The sequence below is a fragment of the Cebus imitator genome, unplaced genomic scaffold (genome assembly GCF_001604975.1).
Source record: "Cebus imitator isolate Cc_AM_T3 unplaced genomic scaffold, Cebus_imitator-1.0 Scaffold76, whole genome shotgun sequence".
In the NCBI taxonomy this organism is placed as follows: domain Eukaryota; kingdom Metazoa; phylum Chordata; class Mammalia; order Primates; family Cebidae; genus Cebus; species Cebus imitator.
In genome coordinates this window covers 12,956,210-12,979,688 of record NW_016107391.1, presented here as the reverse complement: position 1 = coordinate 12,979,688, position 23,479 = coordinate 12,956,210, and the positions used below count along the sequence as shown (strand labels likewise).

Here is a 23,479-nt window from a genome sequence, read left to right as displayed (position 1 = left end):
TGCCTCCCTGCTGTAGATCTGCTAGGAATGTGCCAGTCATCTCGGGCCCTGGGTGGCAGCTATTCCACCTAGCTGTGTCTAGGGGGCCATCTTTCCTTCTTCCCTATTGTATCTTCTTTGCAGATATTTTAGGACTTGGCCTCAATCTGTTTTAGGGTAAATTAATGTAGGCCTTAATCTAAGGCTTAGTCCTTACTCCCAAAATTGGTTTTTGGTTGAAGCTGAGTGTATATAGTATTAACAAGATGTTAAGGAGGTGTGCATAAGGTCTTTCTACTGCTGAACCATACTTCTAGAGGTTCCTAGAACTTCTTGACCTCTAATGTCTCTGTTATATTTTCAACTCTGTGGAAGCTACTCTCTGGTCAGCCTTTTGTTGTGTTGCTCTGCATGTGCATAGTACATCCTTGACCAACAATTTGAGGACAATCTCCACACAGATGGCTCCATTTTACATATTCTATTTTCTATGCTTCTCTGAAGTCTGATGTTTGCCTCTTCAATTCAGCAGAATTACTTCTGAACCAGAAAGCCCAAACTTTGGATTCTAATTTATTACATTGCAGTTAGAAAATTTTTTTCAGACAGAGAACCAGCATGATAGGGCTTACCTCATGAATTTCTTTTCCCTCAAAGATTGTAGTCCTGAGCTGCCAGTTCTCTAAGCACTATCTGTCACCTAGCCATAACTGTTTTCTGTCTGAGAACAGTCATCTGCATATGTTTTCCACTTTCATCACTATTTATAGGTGAAAGGCTAGTCTGGTGCTAATTACATAGTTACAGCTAGAAGCAGAAGTTCCTCCTGCAATGAGGTGTGTGTTACTGTGTATATGTCTGTTTAAGTTAAATTTGTTTGACTTAAAGGAATCTGTTTTATTTGGAAATTATATCTTTCCTACTTTTATATATTATTTATCTTATTTCTTTAAATTTTAAAGAGAGTAGATTGTAATGTTGGCTGTGCTTGTAAGTGCACGTATGTTTTAACACTTTCTTGGCAGTATAGAACACTAAAGCAAAATGATGTGGACTCTAAATTTTGCTACTCTCCTAGGTAATAAGTAGTTTTGAGTTAACCAGAACTTGGTGGTACCTAATAGAACAATAGCCTAAACAGGGTATGCCTTCGTTTATTGGAACTTATTTTCCTGGACAAAACCTCCTTTCATTTCTAGAATGCCTTTGAAGTTAGGCTAGGAAATTTATTTTTTTTCTGAAATATACAAGATACTTAATATTTCTCTAAAGAATCTTCAAGGTGTAGCTCTAATTAGAGTCCCAAATAAAATTCACTATTACGGTATCATAGTAATAAAAGATATTTATCATAGTAATAAAAGATAGGAAAACACACGCTCTAGAAGGTGGAATCCAGCCATAAGATATTTTGGTTAGATTCTTCTTATTTATAGTCAAAATAGAAAATATCAGGGATTTAATTTTTAAAAGCAATTTCCTGGTTAAATCTCAAGGTGAAACGTGATGTAGCACGAACACTATTTTCTTTCTTTATAGTACTCATGTAATTATTTTGAAGTTAACTACTTATAATTTTCTCAGCTATATGTTGAATATAATAAGATATTAAAATATTTTTTAAGAAAATAGCCAGGAAAGTCACATTTTAGCTCATTATTCATTTCATCAACCCAGCCTCTCTAATATCACTCCACTCTACCTCCTCTCTACCTTCACTGCCACTATTTCTGCCCAGGCTTTTATAATTGCTTTTTGGTTTACTGTTGCTTGTCTCCTCGTCTCCACTCTGGAAATCTATTTCATTCTCCACATAGCAGCTATACAGATTGTAACAGCATTTTCAAAATGCAATTCTCATTGCTTGGAGTGTGAAATCTTCTCTGTTAAGTAAGAATAATTTATAGGTGAAAGAAACAAAGGAGGGAGGAGGAAAAAATATCCTTGAAAGAGAACAAAAAAGCATAATATTGTTTACTCCTTCTTGAACTACCAATTCCTAAGATTGCGTATTTCCTTCTAGAATAGACATTTTAAGTCATATTTCCACATTTTCCCCCATTTCAAAGCATCTTGCTCCTATCTTATTTACTCAGTGTCTTTCTCATTGACTGTCACCTTAGACTAACAAGCTTTCGTTCAGTTGCATTTGTTTTCTTTCTGAGATACTGCCTTTTGGATTGCCTCCACTTCCCTAACTGTTCAAGTAACTGTCTGAATACATCCTTTTGCTACACTCAGCCTGGGTTTCTAAAATGAGGTTTCTTGGACATTGAAAAAGTAAAAAACTTTCTGTATAGTGGCAGGAAAAAAAATTAACTAGGTAATTGGGTAATTTCCCCCTTGACATTCATTATATGTTTATTGTGCACTTAATAGTGTGATGTTTTTGTGCATGTTGTATATACAACAACAGACAAAATTGTTCCTATTTCTAGAGTGCTTAGTCTTTTGGAGGATACAGACAATTACAATAGTGTGAGAAGCTATATAATAGATTAGGGTGTCATTAAACTACCTAGTTGAAACACCTATCTCAATCTGCCAGTGGAAGTTTCTTTGGAGAATAAAGAATGAGCAGGGATTAGCAAGGAAGGAGTGGTGGTGGTGGCTTGTATGGCAGTGCTCAGGAAAAGAAAACAGACATTTGAAAAACTGGATGGGAAGAAGCATTGTGGTAAGTTGGATAGACGAGAATTGCTAAAAGAGGCAACAGGAAATGTCAGTGGGGGCTAGTTTGTGAAGGGCTTTCTCAGCCATGTAAGGGAGTTTGGGTTTTACTCTAGTGTAGTGGTTCTTCAACTTTAATGTGATTTCAGACTCACTGGGAATATTTCTCTAATGCAGATTAGATTCTAATTTAGGAGGTTTGGAATGGAGCTTCATATTCTGCTTTTTATTTTTTCCTTTTTTTTCTGTTTTAAAACTTCTAGCTCAGAAGGTTTTACATGTCCTATTTCCTAACTTGTTTGTTGAGAGTTTTGCTAGCTCAAATCTAAAATCTCCTTTCCCATCATGAGATAAGCATGAGTCAAGTCTTCCTTGTAGGTGGAACTCAGCAATTTGTCTCCTGTCTGTCTACTGGGTATTTCTTAAACTTCTTCAGTGTGTAGGCCAAATCTCTGCTTATGTATTAGCTTTCCAGGCACCTTGCTTTTAGACCTCTCACAGTTACATTGCAGTGATCTGGGAGAGACTGCTCAGACTGCATGCTCTCCTGCTTGGCCATGGTAAGTTCCTTCAGGAGGCTGCCATGGGTGATTTCACAGCAGTCCTTCACTGGTTCATCTCTTAAGCCATGTAGATACCCTCATATGCACTATTATTCAACTTGTTCTTCTTTCTGGCATGCCTGATAATGTATCAGGGAAGGAGAGAATTCTTGGGACACTTTAGTTTATCACCCTGCCAATCTCTGGATAAAGCCTACCCTTGTGAAGAATCACAGAGCTCTGTGCATTAACTTCTTCAAAATGGCATTCTCTCTCATCTTCAGTGTTCCTTTCCACACCATAATCTTCTAAATCCTCAGGAAATAACATATTCAGTGTGGCACGTTTCATCAACACATATATTGTCTTTTGAATTGGGGAGATGACAAAAGCTTCCAGCTTCTTGCTTTTCTCAGTCTTTTAAATCTTTGTAAAGTTTATGAAATTCTCATCATTGACTTCCTCAATTTCTTCTTCATGATCATTTCTTCTTCCTCTATACTGTGTTTCCTACTCTTGATTGCCTTTTGAACCGAGCCCTTTTTACTATTCTGTGTCTCCTCTCTTACAGGGCTATCTAGCATTGAACCTTCTTCATCCACAGTGACTGCTGAGATGGTATTAGGAGATTGTCCTTCCTGGAGGAGATCATATCACATTGGATCACTTTTACAACTTCATTGGTCTGAGCCAGCTGGTTAGGCAAGGGGCAGACATTCTCGGGACAGATAACATCATTTACCATTATTTCTTCCTCATCTATGGCATGCTTTCCATGCGTATCACAATCTTCATCCACATGGCACATTTCAACTACATGGGGCTCTTCATCTTCACAGAGTTCCCCATTTTCATCGCCCTTTTCAGATTTGCATGAACATAAGGCTCTGTTAGATGTGGCTTCTCAGTCCAGCTAATATCAGATTGAATCATTTTAGTTCAAAAAAGTCAACTGTGTTAGACTGGGCCAGCTGGGTTGGCTAGGGACGAGTTTTCTCTGGGGAGACTGGTTTTTCCCTATCACTGAGGCGTTTCTGGGCATTGGATGGCAGGCTCAGGTAGCTTCCATGCTGAAGGAGAGTTTCATCTCCTGCTGAAACTGCTTGAAACTCATAGACTTGCACACTTATAACTTCATGCTATTTTGGGCTTTTTATGAACTGAACCTCATCCATGGCTTTTTTATTGGGAGGTGACAGGATTTGGGGGCAGCCTTATGTCTAGTTGTTTTTTTTTTTTCTTTAACCCTGTTCATTTATATCCCAGCACCTGACTTCAAGATCTCTGTGTTGTCTTCAACTTTAAGACACTTCCTTAACCCATAGCATCTCTTTGCTCATATTTATTTATAATGTTGTCTTCCCTCAGAAAGGTTTTAGAACACACACTTGCTTTCATAGTAACTGTGAAATCAAGGGCGTGCTCTGAAATCCTCCTGAGGGTTTGTGCTGTGCCACTTTCTCTTGCAGGCCTTTACCATAGACCACGTCATACAAATGGATTTTTTTAAGTCCCAGAATTTTACTGCAGGGGCTCCATTCTTTCTAGTCACACTTTCTTCTTCTCGGTGGCATAGCTTCTGATAGGTGTGTTTCTGTATCAAGGGTTATTAGAAGGGCTCTTACCATGTTATCTCTTCTTATGAGTAACATAAAACAAAGCCCATCTCTTTTGTCAGGAATGTTGTCAGTGTCAGTGTAATAGCAGTAGTGAGGAAACTGGGCATATCAGCTATGTTATGGCTACTGGCTTCTGCAGGGATGTTTTGTTTTTCACATGTGTTCTCAGCCTGCTCGAAATCAGATTGAGTCTTTTTTATTTTCTTTCTTTCTCCAAAGCCCTTACAGCGTTGAGACTGTTCTGTGATAAGATATTGGGAAGATTGTTAGGTGTGGTAGGAAATGGAGATTGTGGAATTAGAAAGGCAAAATACTTGCTGAGTGCCAGTAAATATAGAACACAGACTTAAATTTATTAAACCTGCCCTAGTAACATGATGATCACAGATGGGATCCTGGTACCACAGACCCAGGAAAGGCTGGGCCATAGCCTGCATTTAATAGGGTCTAGGGTTGCTGCCTACAAAATTGCACATTGTTTTTTGAATAGGAGTTCATATTCTAGTTCACTCCTGCATGACAAAGACATAGAGCTTCATCTCCATCCCCCAACCTGACCCATATTCTGCATTTCTAGTAAGCTCCTAGATGATGCTGACACTGCCTGTCTATGGAGCACATGTTGAATAGTAGCCTTGCAAGGCAGATAGCAAGGACTTTAAGGATTTCAATCGGAGCAGAAAATATAAACATGTATTTGCTTTCTAGAAAGATTGCTGTGGTTTCAAAATAGTGGGTTAACTGGAGAGGAGGAAGATTGGAGGCAGGAAGTATTTTAGCTGGCTATTTTAGTAAACCTGGTTAGATATTATGGAGATTTCAGCTACTAGATGGCACTGGGGATTGAGAAAACTGAGCAGATTCAAATATACTTGGAAGTAAAAATTCAAATCTTGGAAATAGATTGAATTTTGGAAATGAGAGAGAACAGAAGAATACAGACAGATTCCTAGGTATCTACCTCGGTCAAATTTAATGCTACTCAAAGAGAGAGAGCAGATCAATGGAATGATTTTAAAATAGACAAGTTATATAATCAGATGTTGTTTTTTTCCACTCAATTAGAAATATATATATATCATCTCTAAACTCAGATACCTGTTATATAATCAGCATATAAATAGAATAAGATATTTTTCCCTTCTTTGATACAAATGGAGAGGTTTTTTTTTCTTGCATTGTAGTACTTTGGACCAATTAATTAAATTAACTCCCTTGAGTTTGATGTGATGCACACTCAGGGAACTACTCTCATCCAGAAACCCCAGGACACTGCTCCCATCCAGATAGGGAAGCAGTTTGATGTTCCAGTTGAACACAGCCTGGTTTCAAAGTATATTACACTCTATTGCCACTTTACATAGAGCAGCTCAGTGGAGTCCTTCAGTCAATTGGAAAAAATAATCAGTTTTCCTGCTCTGTGAAACTATCAGTTTCAGCTTTGCTATTTTATCCTAGCTTACATTCTCTCGTAGGTAAAATCTAGTTAGACTAAAAGACATCTTTAAAATTGTACAACAGTGGCCAGAGATGTCTAACCTTATAAAAAGATGAGGAGGAGGATTTTTTAATGACCAGATGAAGGCATATATATCTGAAACAAAAACTTTCAGCACTAAGTGGCATAGTCAATTCCAGCCTACCTCAGACGTGAGCAGCTTGTTCCTGAGGGATCTGCCTATTTCCCGTTTGGAAGGCTGAGCTCTCCATGTGCTACTAAGTGCTGGTGAGTCTGAGGACAGTCTGAGGACAAAGTGGGAAGTAGAATTCAGAGTTTCTGTATTCTTGTCCTTTATTTTTACTGAGTTGCAGGTGGTTTCACTCACCAGAAGGATCTTTTATGTTACCAGCATTCACTTTACAAGTTAAAGATGTGATAGAGAATAGGTCAGCAAGACACCAAATTGCTTCATCTCTTTTTCCTCAGGTCAGCCTGTTCTGAATCAGACTCCGTTTCCTTCTAATATCGCTCATTTACACACCCAACACTCTCACAAGTAAGGCTAATCTTTTACTGGTTTTTCTTCTAATAACTGTGGGACACTAGATTTCAGCATCTGGAGGCTGTTAACTGTTGGCATTATAGTCAGGAAACTATTAGTTTTGAGTGGTTGTTATCTTTCTACTCTGACATTGTTCAACTAGACTCAGAGTGAATAAAGGATTATGAGAAAACATCTAGTGTGAAAATGCCTTAATTCTTATGTTTCCAAATTCACTGATGTTGGCAATATTTTTCTCTTTATTTTGCATAGGTAATTTTTTTTTTTTAAGTGACTCTTTCACCATACAGGGATACTAGATTGAAAGTGCAACATTGCTGAGTTGATAAAACAGGTTTTTTTTTTTTCCTCAATTATCTCCTCCGTGAAAATTCGGTTTTCATAAATTTGTCTTCTATAGATTAATTTTACGTATATTCAAAACATGTTTTTATTTGGAAAGACTATTCCCACAACGGAAAGTTCTTAGACAATACCTAGTGATTGGATTCTTCTAGAATAGTACATTTTTCTCACAAAGAACTGAATTTTAGAAGAGTTCTTTGATCAAACTCATACAGCCAGCTTAGGGTAGAGTCAAGACAAATTTTTTAAGTCAGAATTCTGTAAATTTTTATATCATAAGAAAAACTTGGGGTGCTCATTAAAAAGAATTTTTTTTTCTGACTCCACGTACACAGTGACAGGATGTTCAGCAGAGAAAATCAGAAATCTACACTTTAAAAGTATCCCACTAACAGGTGATTCTTATGTGCACACAAGTTTCAGGATTAATGGCTTATTTAAAAAATCAGCAAAATGCATTCCCAAATATAGACTTCTAGAAAGCAGACAAAATTGATTACAAGTTATTAAGGGGAGATATAAGTGTTTGGACACTTAATCTTGCCAGATTAATTTGGCTACTTCATAAAAGTGTCTAAGCAGATACAGTAAGCACAATAGGAATGACAATTAGAGAATGCAGTAGGTAAATATAGTTGTAATCAATTTTATGGCTTGTCTTGTTTAGATTTGCTATGTTGAAATTTACTATAATGTGAATTACTGGAAAACTTACCAGCAGGTGGTAGCACTGTTTAACAAATACACCCCAGATCACAAAGCAAGCCATTGTGAATAATTTATTGGCTGCAAGAGCAGGAACATTCAAATATGTCAGAATATTGGATTGGGATTCAGAAAGCCTGATTCCTTGTTCCAGCTGTATTACTTACTGGACCAATCACTTTGGAAAAATAATCTTAATGTTTAGATAACATTGAAGTAAAATTGGGATAATAACTCTCTTGGCTTTTGTTGTTTAGGGTAGAAAAAGAAAATGATTTTGGAATCATGGGAGGGATAAAATGCTATGTAAATGCAAACTATCGTCTCTCCTTTTTTCTCCCTCTGCATTTCTTGTTATTCAGGCATATATTTTATGTGTCCCTATTAGCGGTAAAGGTGGCCATCACAGTGGAACTTAAAGGACAGCATTCATAAATGTCAAATGACTTCCTGTTGCTCATGTGTTCAACTAATTTTTGACAAAACTTGTTCAATTTTGTTTCTTTTGTCCCCCATGTACTCTAAGATGCAAAAATTTTGCACTTGTTGGGTCTAAGAAAAGTAGTTCCAACTTCTGAATGCATTTCATATACAAACATTGCTTGTCTAACCTGTGCACATTCATTAATTAAAGAGGAAAACTCCAAGAGAACCCAAATGATAACTTCAAGTCATTTATATGTATTAGCATATTCAAAATACGAGGAGCATAGTGAACCATTAGTTTACCTTTACTGAATCTTTATTGTGTGCAGAGAAGTATACAACCACCGAAAAGATTCAAAGATATAGAACCTACAGCCTCCTAAAAATGAACACCTTTTCATTCTTTGGTGTATTTTCTTATTTCATTCAATAGATATTTATTGATCATGTTCAATACTCCAGGGACTTTGCTAGGTGCTGGGGATATAGACTATATAAGACATACATAATTCTCAAAGTTGCAGTTTTTCAAATAATCTATAAATAAGAGCAAACAGATGTGTATAAGGCTAAAAATAAGAACCACGATTATCACTAGGTGACTATTTTGATTAAAGCCAACCTGGAAAAAGTTAACATATGAGATGTGGATAGATGGAAAGAAGAGGGATTCTAGTGGAGGATATGGTACCCACAGAGTGAGGTATGTGATGTGGAGACAATATAGCTTAATAGTTCAGAGTATTGGCTTTGGAGTCAAAATGATCTGGAATAAAGTAGTAACTCTGCTGTTTGTAAACTGCATAATCTTTGCCAAGTTACTCTGATTTTTTTCAGTTTCCTCATCTGTAAAATGGATGTGATAGCAGTATCAATTTTATAGTTATTGTGAGAACTAAATCTGACAATTAGTGTGCAGTAAGCTTTAAATGTGGAAAAGCAAACAAATTTTCTTGAAACATATAAGATATATAGAGAAGCAGTTTTTATAAGGCACTGAATGTTGAACACCGAGGTTTGGATTTATTGTAGCAGAAAATGGGAAATATAGATTTTCACATAGAAAAGAGGTGTCAGTGAAAAGATACTTAAAAGGCGTTACAGCAGTTGTATAAAGGGTGTTTTAGAACAGAGGGTGAGTAAGGGTACAAGAAAGAGGTTCATCTTGAGAGTACAGATATGAGGTAATGTGAGCTTATACTTGGGTAAGTGATTTGGAAATAGTTGGTGATGAATTGGATAGGAGATCAAGAGGGAGACAGAATTAAAAAGTTATTCCAATAATGTGAGCCTGGGGAATTAGAGGGGGTGGTTGCATCTTTGGCAAAAATAAGAAGCAGGGTTTTATATGTGTGAAGAAAGCAAATATATTTATTCTTATGAAAAAGAGCGAGTAAAAGACACAAAGCACCAGGCAGAAGAGTCCAAAATCAAGGCTGGACATTTCAGTTGAGAATAATCTGCTGAGTTTCAACATGGTCATTGAAACCAGCTGCTTTTGCCTGGTTGAAGGTAGTAGGGGAAAAATGAAAAAAAAATTATACAAGCGTATTCCAATAAAGAATATCCTTGGGGCTGATAGGACATTTGAGAGAGTGATAAAGTTACAAGCTTAAATCCATTTTCATGAATTTGGAAGAGCAACTTCCTCTTGCTATGCAGGGCTTTCCCCGACATCCTTAAAGTCCCATCTTTTAACAATGTCCTCTGTTGAAATGAATGAAACTTTTTGATGCTAACACATAACTAATTTCATATCTGTCTGAGGTCACATAAAGCAATGCAAAATAGCAGGTACCTCATATTCTACTAAATTAGGTTTGTAATGTAAAGAGAACAGAATGTCTTTCAGAAACAAGTTGGCCACCCATAAGACATGCTAAAAGATGGAACAATAAAATCCCTTTCAGAGTCTCTAGGAAGATTTCCCTGAGATTTCACTCCCACAATCGTGTCAGGAAGCTATCTTCAATATCGTAATGATATGCCACTCTTCTATTAGCATGCTTACCACATTGTGTTGATATTATCTTTTTAGATGGGGCTGTGAACCAGACTAAATGCTAAGGGGCTTAAAGGCAATGGAACAGTTATTTTTCATTTTTTTTTTTCAAAAGTTTATTTTTTAATCATTTATTCATTTATTTAGAGACAGAGTCTCTCTCTGTTGCCCAGGCTGGAGTGCAGTGGCACCCTCTCAGCTCACTGTAATCTCCACCTCCCAGGTTCAAGCGATTCCCCTGCCTCAGCCTTCCAAGTATCTGAGATTACAGTCATGTGCCACCACACCCAGCTGTTTTGTATTGTAGTAGGACAGGGTTTCATCATGTTGGCCAGGCTGGTCTCAAATTCCTGACCTCAAGTGATCTGCCCGCCTTAGCCTCCCGAAGCACTGGGATTATGGGCATGAGCCACCATGCCAGCCAAAAATATATTTAAAATAGCGTTATTGAGGTCTAATTTACACTCAAATATCACCAGTTTTGCCAAATATGTAGTCTTGTAACTGCTATCATAATAATAACGTAGAACATTTCTATGACTAAAAAGTCAATCCCCCCTCCCCAACTCTGGCTCCTAGCAATTCTTAATCTACCTTCTGTTCCTGTGGTTACAACTTTATAAAGAGTACTCTGTGTCTAATTTATTTGCTTAGCATCATGCTTTTAAGATACATCTATGTTGAATGTATCAGTAGTTTGTTACTTTTTCCTTTATTGAATAAACTGTATACTTTATTTGTAATTCATTAGTTTTTGCTAAATTCATTTGTCCAAGATCTAGTACAAGATATTACATTACATTTAGTTTTTATGTCTTTTTATATTACTCCAGGCTGTGACTGTTTCTCAACCTTTTCTTGATTTTGATGATATTGACAGTTATGAGGCATACTGGTCAAGTATTTTGGAGAAGGTCCTTCATTTGGTTTTCCTGATGATTTTCATATTGTTAGACCTGAGGATAAGGATTTTTTCAGAATACAATCACAGGGATAAGGTACCATTCTCAACCTTGCTTATAAAGGGAAGATTCCTATCAACATGAATTCCCACCGATGATGTTTACCTGATCACCTGGCTAAGAGTGTTTGTCAGTTTTCAGCATTGAAAAGTCACCTTTTCCCCCATTTCTACATTGTACTTTAGAAACAAGTTACTGTGTGTAGCCCATATTTAAGGGTAGGGAATTATAATGTATCTCTTAAAAAAGGAAGTATGAAAGGAAAATAAACCTGGAAACCCTCAAATCAGTAAGCCAAAGGGAAAAGTCAAACTGGGAACTGTGTCAGCAAATCTGCCTCCCATTTTATTACTAAATAAGATAGCTACAACTAATTAAAAAAGCTCCCTCACAATTTGCCCATAGGAAATTCCTTGTGGACAAAGAACAGAGAGAACTCAAAGTTATCCCTCTGCTCACCTGAGACAAATGCACCTCTTATTGCTTCCTCTGCCCTTTTAAGCCAGACTATTTTTCTATCTCTCACATGTAAATTGTGTAATCAGTGAAAAGCTAATAAGAGGCTCTAAGGCAACCAATTGTCATTTATCTATTTATGCCTTGGAAGCCCTCTGCCCTGCTTCAAGTTGTCCCACTTTTCTGGACTGAACCAATATACATCTTACATGCATTGATCAGTGTCTCATGTCTCCTTAAAATGCATAAATCTAAGTTGTGCCCCAACTACTTGGGGCACATAATGTTAGGACATCTTGAGGCTGTGTCATGAGCATGTTCTTAACCTTGCCAAAATAAACTTTCTAAACTGATTGAGCTCTGTCTCATATACTTTTGGGTTCACATGAGTATAAGTTAACTGAGTTCTTGTGTACAGGAGATTTGTCTCTTCTCTCCTATTTAATCATTTCTTTGTGTCAGAATGTATTATGAATATTTATTTTATATTTTGGGTTATCATCCAATACTATGTTATGTATTTAATTGCTCAAATTTTTCCAGCTTTGGCAATTGGGAACTCTTTTATTTAATGATAATGCATTCAGTGTTTCACCATTAATCATGATATGAGTTGTAGATGTGCTTTATCATGTTGTAAAGGCTCTCTTCTATTTCTAATTTGCTGAGATATTTTATTTGGAATAGACGTTTTTTTCAGATGCTTTTTGTGCAGCAATTGAGATAGTCATATAGCTTATCTGTTTTTAGTTTGCAAATATTACTGATGCAAGATTTTTTACTCCATAGTTCAGCTGAAATCTGGGCTTTTGTCTCACAACCAGGAAAAATTAGGCACACAGACACATGGAAAGGTAAGGAGAGCAGAATTTATTAAAATAAAGATCCCAGCAGAAAAGAAGGGGTCAAAAAAAGAGGGGGTTCTGCCACCAGGCTCCCACCTCAGATTAAATATTAGGCCACCACACATGAGCTGAAGAGGCTCAGCTTCTCCCCACTGAATAAGATGCAACTACAAACCACTGCTCAAGGAAATAAGTGAGGACACAAACAGATGGAAAAACATTCCATGCACATGGTTAGGAAGAATCAATATCATGAAAATGGAGATGCTGCCTAGAGTAATTTATACATTCAATGCTACCCCCATCAAGCTACCATTGACCTTCTTCACAGAACTGGAAAAAACCACCTTAAACTTCATGTGGAACCAAAAAAGAGCCCACATAGACAAGACAATCCTAAGCAAAACAAAAGAAACACAACACAACAAAACCAAATAAAACTGGAGGCATCACACTACCTGAATTCAAACTATACTACAAGGCTACAGTAATCAAAACAGCATGGTACTCATACCAAAACAGAGATATAGACCAATGGAACAAAACGGAGGCCTTGGAGATAATGTTGCACATCTACAACTATTTGATCTTTGACAAACCTGACAAAAACAAGCAATAAGGAAAGGATTCCCTGTTTAATAAATGGTATTGGAAAGACTGGCTAGCCATCTGCAGACAGCTGAAACTGGATCCCTTCTTTATACCTTATACAAAAATTAACTCCAGGTGGATTAAAGATTTAAACATAAGACCTAACACCATAAAAACTCTAGAAGGAAAACTAGACAATAACATTCAGGATATAGGCATAGGCAAGGACTTCATGACTAAAACATCAAAAGCAATGGCAACAAAAGCCAACATAGACAAATCGAATCTAATTAAACTTCAGAGCTTCTGCATAGCAAAAGAAACTATTATTAGAATGAACTGGCAACCAACAGAACTGGAAAAAATTTTGTAATCTACCCCTCTGACAAAGAGCTAATATCCAGAATCTACAAAGAACTTAAACAAATTTACAATAAAAAAAAAACCCATCAAAGAGTGAGTGAAGTATATAAACAAACACTTTTCAAAAGAAATATTTATGCAGCCAATAAACACATGAATAAAAGCTCATCATCACTGGTCATTAGAAAAATGCAAATCAAACCACATTGAGATACCATCTCATGCCAGTTAGAATGACAATCATTAAAAAATCTGGAGACAACAGATGCTGGAGAGGATGTGGAGAAATAGGAACACTTTTACACTGTTGATGGAAATGTAAGTTCAACCATTGTGGAAGACAGTGAGGCAGTTCCTCAAGGATCTAGCTAATATTCCTTTTGATTTCATCTCTGATGTCTGAATTATTTATAAATGTAATGTACTATATTGTTTATACACCATATGGCTTACCTACTATAAAATTATCACATTTTAAGTATAATTCCATGATTTTAGCAAGTTTACTTAGGTGTGAAAACATCACCACCATTTAAGTGACTACGTTTCCATTACCAAAAAAAAATCCCAGATGTTTATTTGTAGTAGCTCCTGGTTCTCACTCCAAGCAGTTACTAATCTGCATTTTATCTTCATATAGTTGCATTTTCTGGGTTTTTTGATATCAATTAAAAACATATAATGTGTTATTTAGACATACTAATTTTTAGTTTTTGTGGATTCTCAAAATATCCTTTATTGATTTGTAATTATGTGCTTTATGTGACAGTGTTAATCCTTTTAAATTTATTGAGGCATGTTTTATGGCCTGCTATATGGGCTTATTTTGGATAATGTTCCATTTACAACTGAAAAGAATGTGTGTTTTGCTGTGTGATGGATGGAGTGTTCTAAAGATATCACTTAGGTCAGGAGGGATGATACTGTTTTTCAAGTCTTCTATATCCCCACTGATTTTCTGCCTAGTTTCTCTATTATTGAGAGTGCAATATTGAAATAGACAATCATTATTGTTGAGTGCTTTATATTTTCCTTCAATTCTGTCATTTTCTTTACTTTGGTGTATTTTGAGACTATGTTGTTAACTTCATATACATTTATGTGATTTATATTTTTCTGTCAAATGGATCATTTTATTATTATCTTATTCTCTTGTTTCTCCCAGTATCAATTTTTTGGTCTAAAAGTGTATTTCTTTTTTCTGTTATTGGTGTATCTAGTCCAGCTCTTTTATGGATACTGCCTGCATGGTATATATTTTTTTAATTGTTTTACTTTTAGCCTCCTTGTATCTGATATGGCAAGGCTTTGTGTCCACACCCAAATCTTATCTTGCATTGTAATCCTCATGTGTCAATGGTGGGAATAGGTGGAGGTAATTTAATAATGGGAGGCAGTTTTCCCCATACTGCTCTAGTGATGGTGATAGTGAGTTCCTGTGAGATCTGATGATTTCCCCTGCGTGCGTTCAGTCCATCCTGACACCCTCTAAAGAAGGTGCCTGCTTCTCCTTTGCTTTCTGCCATGATATTAAGTTTCCTGAGGGCTCTCCAGCAATGCAGAAATGTGAGTCAATGAAACCTCTTTCCTTCATAAATTGCCCAGTCTCAGGTATTTCTCCATAACAGTGTGAGAAAAGACTAATACAGTGTCATTTAAACTAAAGTTTATACCTTGTGAATAGAAATGAATATATCTTAGAGGTGTTTTTTTGTTTGTTTTTGGTTGATTGGGGTTTTTTAAATGACTATTTTGCCAATCTCTACCTTTGGATTGGAGTGTATGAACCATTCATATATAATGTAATTATTGATATGGTTGGATTTATATCAGCCATTTTGTTATTTGTAGTTTCTCCTTTATTCCCTTCTTTTGCTTTAAGTATATCATTTTTAGAGTATCACACTAATTCTTTTCCTTTTCATTTTTAAAGTTATTTTCCCAATGTTTTTTTTTAAGAATTACTATATGCATCTTATTTTTAAACAGTCTGCTTAAGATTAATGCTAATGAGGGAGGTAGAACAAAATGGCCAGATAGAATCCTCCAGTAATTGTCCTTCTCACAGCAATACCAATTGAACAACTATTCACACAAGAAAGCTCCTTCAAGAAACCAAAAATCAGGTGAAAGATGACAATACCTGGTTTTAATATCATATCAAGGAAAGAGGCAAATAAGAGGATAGAAAAGACAGTCTTGAATTAATGACACTGAACATCGACCCCTGGCAGTGGCTGCATGGTTTGAAGAGAGAATCTGTGTGCCTTGGGAGGGAGAGTGCAGCAGTTGCAGAACTTTGCATTGGAACTCAGTGCTACCCATCACAGTGGAAAACAACATGGGCCAGAATTCAGCCTGTGCTTGTAGAGGAAGCATTTAGACCAGTCCTAGCTAAAGAAAAATTGCCTATCCCAGTGGTCAAAACATGAGTTCTAGCTAGCTCTACCACCATGGGTTAAAGCACTCTGGACTTTGAGATGCCAGGACTGGAGGATTACTTGATCCCAGGAGTTTGAGACCAACCCTGGGAACATAGTGAGACCCTATTTATACCAAATAAATAATTTTTTTAAATTGAAAATTAAATTTTTTTTTAAAGCAAAGGACTCTGGTCCTAAATAAACTTGAAAGGCAGTCTAAGCCAGAAAGACGGCAATTTCTGGGCAAGTCCTGGTGCTGTGCTGGGCTCAGAGCCAGTGGACTTGGAATGCACATGACATAGTGAAACACCAGCCAGGGTACTAAGGGAGTACTTTTGTCATCCCTATCCCAACCCCAGGGACTGCATCTCATAGCATCAGAAGAGACTCATTTTTTTCTTCTAGAGAAGAGAGTAAAGCGGGGACTTTGTCTTGTTAACTTGGTTACCAGCTCAGCTACAGTAGAATAGGACACCAGGCAGAGTTCTGAGGCCTCATTCCAAGCCCTGTCTCCCAAATGACATTTCTTGACACACCCTGGGCCAGAAGAGAACTTTCTGCCTTCAAGGGAAGAACCTAGTTCTGGAAGGATTCATTACCTGCTGGATAAAGAGCCCTTGGTCTTAAATAAACATCAGTGGCAGCCAGGCAGTCCCTGCCATAGGCAATGGCTGAGACCCAGTGCCGTACTGGTTTTAGGTGTGACCTGGCATGTTCCCATCTGTGGTGAGCACAGGGAGAGATTCCTACTTCAGGAAAGGAGAGTGAAGTGCAAAGGAGACTTTGTCTTGCAGCCTGGGTATCAGTTCAGTCACAGCAGGGTAGAGAAACAAGCAGTGCCTTGGAGTCCCTGACTCCAGGCATTAACTCCTGGGTGGCATTTCTGGACTACTCTGTGACAGTGACAGAAGTAGCCACTATACTCAAGGGAGAGATACAGGCCTGGCAGCATATACCAAAAGCTGTCTGAAGAGCCCTTGGGCTTTGAGTGAGCACTGGTAATAGCCAAGTAGATTTAATCCAAATAAGACTACTCAAGACATTAAATAATCAAATGCCCAAAAGTCAAGGATAAAAAAAAAAGTATCCTAAAAGCAGCATGAGAAAGGTAGCAAATAACATACAATGGAGCTCCAATATGTCTGGTAGCAGACTTCTCCATGGAAACTTTATAGGCCAGGAGAAAGTGGCATGACATATTTAAAGTGCTGAAGGGGAAAGAAAAAACAAAAACAACAACAAAAAAAACTTTTACCCTTTAACAGTATATCTGGTCAAAATATCCTTCAAACATGAAGGAAAAATAAAGACTTTGCTAGACAAAGAAAAGCTGAAGGATTTTATCGACACCAGATCAGTCCTATAAGAAATGCTGAACAGTGTATTTCCATCTGAAAGAAAAGAACATTGATTAACAGGAAGAAATTATTTGAAGGAATAAAACTCACTGGTAATAGTAAGTTCACAGAAAAACATTAATTATGGTGTATAAGCTACTCATTTCTTGAGTAGGATGACAAAAAGATGAACCAATCAAAAATAAATACAAGAACTTTTTAAAACTTAGAATAACATGTAAATAAAAATAACAAAAGTTAAAAAGCAGGGGTATGGAGTTAGAGGGTAAAGTTTTTACTCGTTTTTTATTTATGCAGTCAGTGTTTAGTTGTCATCAGTTTAAAATAATAGGTCATATGCAAGCCTTATGGTAACCTCAAATCAACAAACCTATACAGATGCACATAAAGCAAGAAATTAAAACACACCACCAAAGAAAATCACCTTCATAAAAACAAGAAGGAAACAAGAGAAAAACACAAACAAGCAGAAAACAAATAACAAAAAAGGCAGAAGGAAGTCCTTACTTATCAGTAACATTTGATATAAATAGATTAAACTCTCTAATCAAAAGACACAGAGTTGCTAAATTTAAAAAAAAGGCCTAATAAGTTGTTGCATATGAGAAACACATAGACTGAAAATAACGAGATAGAAAAAGATATTACACGCCAATGGAAACATACAAAGAACAGGAGTGGCTATACTTATATCAAGAAATACAGGTTTAAGACAAAAACTATGAGACAAAGAAGGTGACTATACAATGATACGTATGGATATAACAATTATGTATGCACCCAACACTGGAGCACCCAGATATATAAAGCCAATATCATTAGATATTGATAAAGAAAGCTAAAGAAAGATACAGAACCCACCATGATAGTAGCTAAAGAGCTCAGGGTCCCACTTTTAGCATTGGACAGATCATCTGGACAGAAAATCAAACATCCAACTTAATTTACTCTATAGACCAAATGGACCTAATAGATTTTTACAGCACAATTCATCTCGTGGCTGCAGAATACATTCTTCTCCTTAGCACATGAATCATTCTCAATGATAGATTATGTGTTATCCCAAAAAACAAGTCTTAAACTAAAAAATAAAAAAAAAAACTTTATAACTGTCTTCTCTGACCACAATGAAATAACAATATAAATTAATAACAAGACGAACTTTGGAAACTATGCAAACAAAGGAAATTAAACAGTGTGCTCCAGAATGACCAATGGGTTGAAGAAGAAGTTAAGAAGGAGATGGAGATTGTTTTACACAAATGATAGTGAAAACACAACATCCCCAAAACCTATCAAATACAGTGAAAGCAGTGCTAAGAGGAATGTTTACAGCAATAAGTGTCTATATCAAAATAGTAGAAAAACTTTAGGTAATGAACCAGGAAAGCAAGTGCAAACAAAGTCCAGAATTAGTGAAGGAAAGCGATAATAAAGATCAGAGCAGAGATCAATGAAATAGAAAAGAAATATAAATCACAAAGTTGATTTTTTGGGAAAACGAATTAACAAATCTTTAACCCAACTAAGAAAATACTAGAGAAGCCCCAAAAAAGTAGAATTAGAGATGAAAAGGGAGGCATTACAACTCATACCACAGAAAGTCAAAGAATTGTGAGACAAGTATAAGCAACAATATGCCAATTAATTGGAAAAACCTAGAAGAAATGGATATATTCCTAGGTACATACAACTTACCAAGATTGAATGAGGAAGTAATCCAAATCCTGAACAGACTAAGAACAAGTGATGAGATCAGAGTCATAATAAAACCAATTCCAGCATAGAAAAGCATAGGAACTACTGGCTTACCTGCTGAATGTTTACCAAACTTTCGAAGAACTAATACCAATCCAATTCAAACTACTCTGAAAAATAGAGAAGGAGGAAATACTTCCAAACTCATTGAGGCCAATCTTACACTGATATAAAAACCATACAGAGGCACTTCAATAAAAGAAAACTAAAAGCTAATGTATCTGATGAACATCAATGTAAAAGCCTTCAACAGAATACTAGCAAACTGAAAGCAATAACACATTTAAAAGATCATTTGTCATGACCAAGTGGTATTTATTCCAGGGATGCAAAGATGGTTCAACATACACAATTCAATCAATGTGATACATCATATTAACAGAATGAAGAACAAAACCCCTATGGTCATTTCAACTGATGCTTAGAAAGCATGTGAGAAAATTCAACATTCCCTCATGATAAAAACTCTCAAAAGTCAGGATAGGTACTCACTTGGGAAGCACATATTCTAAAATTGGAATGACACAGAGAAGATTAGCATGGCCCCTGCACAAGGATGATATGCAAATTTGTGAAGCATTCCATATTTTTTTCATGGATGCAGAAAATGACCTTGGTAAAATTCAATATTCTTTCATGTAAAAACTCCATAAACTAAGTATTGAAGGAACATGACTCAAAATAATGAGACCCATTTATGACAAACTCACAACCAATATTATACTGAATAGGCAAAAACTGCAAGCATTTCTCTTGAAGACTGGCACAAGACAATGATGCCCTCTCTCACCACTCCTATTTAGCAAAGCATTGGAAGTTCTGGCCAGGACAATTGGGCAAGAAAAGTTAATAAAGCATATTCAAATAGGAAGACAGGGAGTCAAATTGTATTTTTTGCAGATGACATGATATTATATCTAGAAAATCCCATCTTCTTCACCCAATGGCTTCTTAAGCTGATAAGCAACTTTAGCAAAGTGTCAGAATGCAAAATCAGTGTGCATAAGTCTCAAGCATTCCTATACACCAACAAGAGGAGGCAAGCAGAGAGCCAAATTATGAATGAACTCCCATTCACAATTGCTACAAAAAGAGTAAAATACCTAGGAATACAGGTAACAAGGGATGTGAAGAACCTCTTCAAAAAGAACTATAAACCACTGCTCAAGCACACCAGAGAGGGTAGAAACAAATGGAAAATTTTACATCTTATAGATAGGAAGAATCAATATTGTTAAAATGGCATACTGCCCAAAGTAATTCATAGATTCAATGCTATTCCCATTAAACTACCATTGACATTCTTCAGTGAATTAAAAATAACTATTTTTAAAATTCACATGAAATAAAAAAAGACCCCATATAGCCAAGACAATCTTAAGCAAAAAGAACAAAGCTGGTGGCACCATGGCATTATGCTACTCAACTTCAAACTCTACTGTAAGGGTACAATAACCAAAACAGCATGGTACTGGTACAAAAACAAACACATAGACCAATGGAACAGAAGAGAGAACTCAGAAATAAGATCACACATATACAACCATCTGATCTTTGACAAACCTGACAAAAACAAGCAATGATGAAAGGGTTCCCTATTTAATAAATGGTGTTGGGAAAACTTGCTATCCATTTGTAGAAAATTGAAACTGAACCCCTTCCTCATACTTTATACAAAAAATAAGATGGATGAAAGACTTAAATGAAAAACCCTAAACTATAAAATAATTCTAGAAGAAAATCTAGGCAATACCATTCAGGACATAGGCATGGACAAAGATTTTATGATGAAATTGCCAAAAGCTATTGCAACAGAAGCAAAAATTGACAGATGGGATCTAATTAAACTAATGAGGTTCTTCACAGCAAAATGAACTATCATCAGCTCAAACAGACAACCTACAAAGAGGGAGAACATTTTTGCAATCTATTTTCTGACAAAGGTCTAATATTGAGAATTTACAAGGAACTCAAATTTACAAGTAAAAAACCATTAAAAAGTGGGCAAAGAAAATGAACAGACAACTCCAAAAAGAAGACATTCATGTGGCCAACAAACATGGAAAAAAAGCTCAACATCACCGATTGTTAGAGAAATGTATATCAAAACCACAGTGATATACCATCTCACACTGGTCAGAATGGTCATTATTAAAAAGAAACAACAGATGCTAGTGAGGTTGTGGAGAAATACAAATTCTTTTACACTGTTGGTGGGAATGTAAGTTGGTTCAAGCATTGAGAAAGACAGTATGGTGATTTCTCAAAAATCGAGAACCAGAAAGACCATTTGACCCAGCAATCCTATTACTGGGTATATACCCAAAGGACTATAAATAATTCTATTACAAAGATGCATGTGTATGTTCATTGTAGCACTATTCATAATAGCAGAGACATGAAATCAACCCAAATACCCATCAACTATAGACTGGATAAAGAAAATGTGGTACATATACACCATGGAATACTATGCAGTCATAGAAAGGAATGAGATCATGACCTTTACAGGGACATGGATGAAGTTGGAAGCCATTATCTTCAGCTAACTAAAACAAGAACAGAAAATCAAACACTGCCTGTTCTCACTTTTTAGTGGTAGCTGGACAAGGAGAACACAGGGACACAGGGAGGTGAACAACACACACTGGGGCCTTTCAGGGCATGGGGTTGGGGAGAGGGAGAGAATTATGAAAATTCACTAATGCATGCTACGCTTAATACCTAGGTGATGGGTTGAGAGTTACAGCAAACTACCATGGCACTTGTTTACCTGTGTAACAAGCCTGAACATCCTCCACATGTACCCAATAACTAAAAATAAAAAATGCAGAAAACAAACAAAAAAACAGGATAAAAGGAGCCTACCTCAACATAACAAAAGCCATGTATGACAGACTGACTGCTAATATCATACTAAGCAGGGAAAAACTGAAAGCTTTTTCCCTAAAATCTGGAACATAATGAACATGCCACTGTCACCACTGTTATTCAACACAGTACTGAAATTCCTAGCTAGAGCAGACAGGAGAAATAAAGGACATGTAAATGGAAAAAGAAAATCACACTAATCTTGTTTACAGATAATACAATCTTATATTTGGAAAAATCTAAGGACTCTACCAAAAACCTATTAGAACTGATAAGTAAAGTTGCAAGATACAAAACTGACATACAAAAGTCAGTAGCATTTCTATATGCCAACAGTGAGCAATCTGAAAAGGAAATCAAGAAAGTAATCCTGTTTATAATAGCTACAAATAAAATAAAATACCTAGGGTACAGTTACAGAAAAGATCTCTACCCTTTTTATGGCTGCATAGTCACATGGACACGGGGAGAGGAACATCACACACCTGGGTCTGTTGGGGGTGATGGGGCTAGGGGAGGGATAGCAAACCTCAGGGGGTATAGCAGGGGTTGGGGAGATTGGGGAGGGATAAGCATTAGGAGAAATACCCAATGTAGATGACAAGGGATGGATGCAGCAAACCACTGTGGCATGTGTACACCCATGTAACAAACCTGCATGATCTGTACATGTACCCCAGAACTTAAAGTATAAAAAAATTTTTTTTAAATCTCTGCAATAAAAACTATAAAACATTGATGTAAGAAATTATAAAGCACACAAAAAATGAAAAGATATTACATGTTTATTGATTGGAAGAATCAATACTGTTAAAATATCTGTAATACCCAAAGCAAACTCTATCAAAATATCAACGACATTCTTCACAGAAATAGAAAAAACAATTCTCAAACTTATGTGAAACTACAAAAGACCCAGAAGAGTCAAAGCCATTTTTAACAGAACAAAACCTGTGAAATCACATTACTTGATTTCAAATTATATTACAGTGCTACAGTAACCAAAACAGCATGGTACTGGCATAAAAACAAGAACATAGACCAATGGAACAGAATAGAAAACCAAGAAACAGATCCATAGACCTACAGTGAACTCATTTTGACAAAGGTGCCAAGTACATACTTTGGGAGATTGAACAGTCTCTTCAATAAATGATGCTGGGAAAACTGGATATCTATCTACAGAATAATTAAACTAGAGCACCATGTTTTACCATGCACAAAATCAAATCAAAATGGATTAAAGACTTAAATCTGACACTTGAATCTACAAAGCTATTAAAAACTTTTGGGGAATGCTCCAGGAAATTGGTCTGGACAAAGATTTCTTGAGTAGCACCCCGCAAGCATAGAACACTAAAGCAAAAATGGAGAAGTGGAATCATATCAAGTTAAAACTTCTGTAAAGCAAAGTAAACAATTGACGAAGTGAAGAGACAACCCACAAAATGGGAGAAAATATTCGCAAACTGCCATCTGATAAGGAATTAATAACCAGAATATATATGGAGAATAAACAATAGGAAAAAAATTAATAGTCTGATTAAAAAATGTGTAAAAG

At 36.3% G+C, this 23,479-nt stretch overlaps 1 non-coding gene across 1 annotated transcript; it reads left to right on the top strand.

Annotated features, from left to right (window-relative positions):
- The first annotated feature begins 19,531 nt into the window (after positions 1 to 19,531).
- On the top strand, positions 19,532 to 19,638 carry LOC119471854. The gene has a single exon (XR_005200946.1). It is a non-coding gene; the product is annotated as a U6 spliceosomal RNA (small nuclear RNA).
- The last annotated feature ends 3,841 nt before the right edge of the window (positions 19,639 to 23,479 follow it).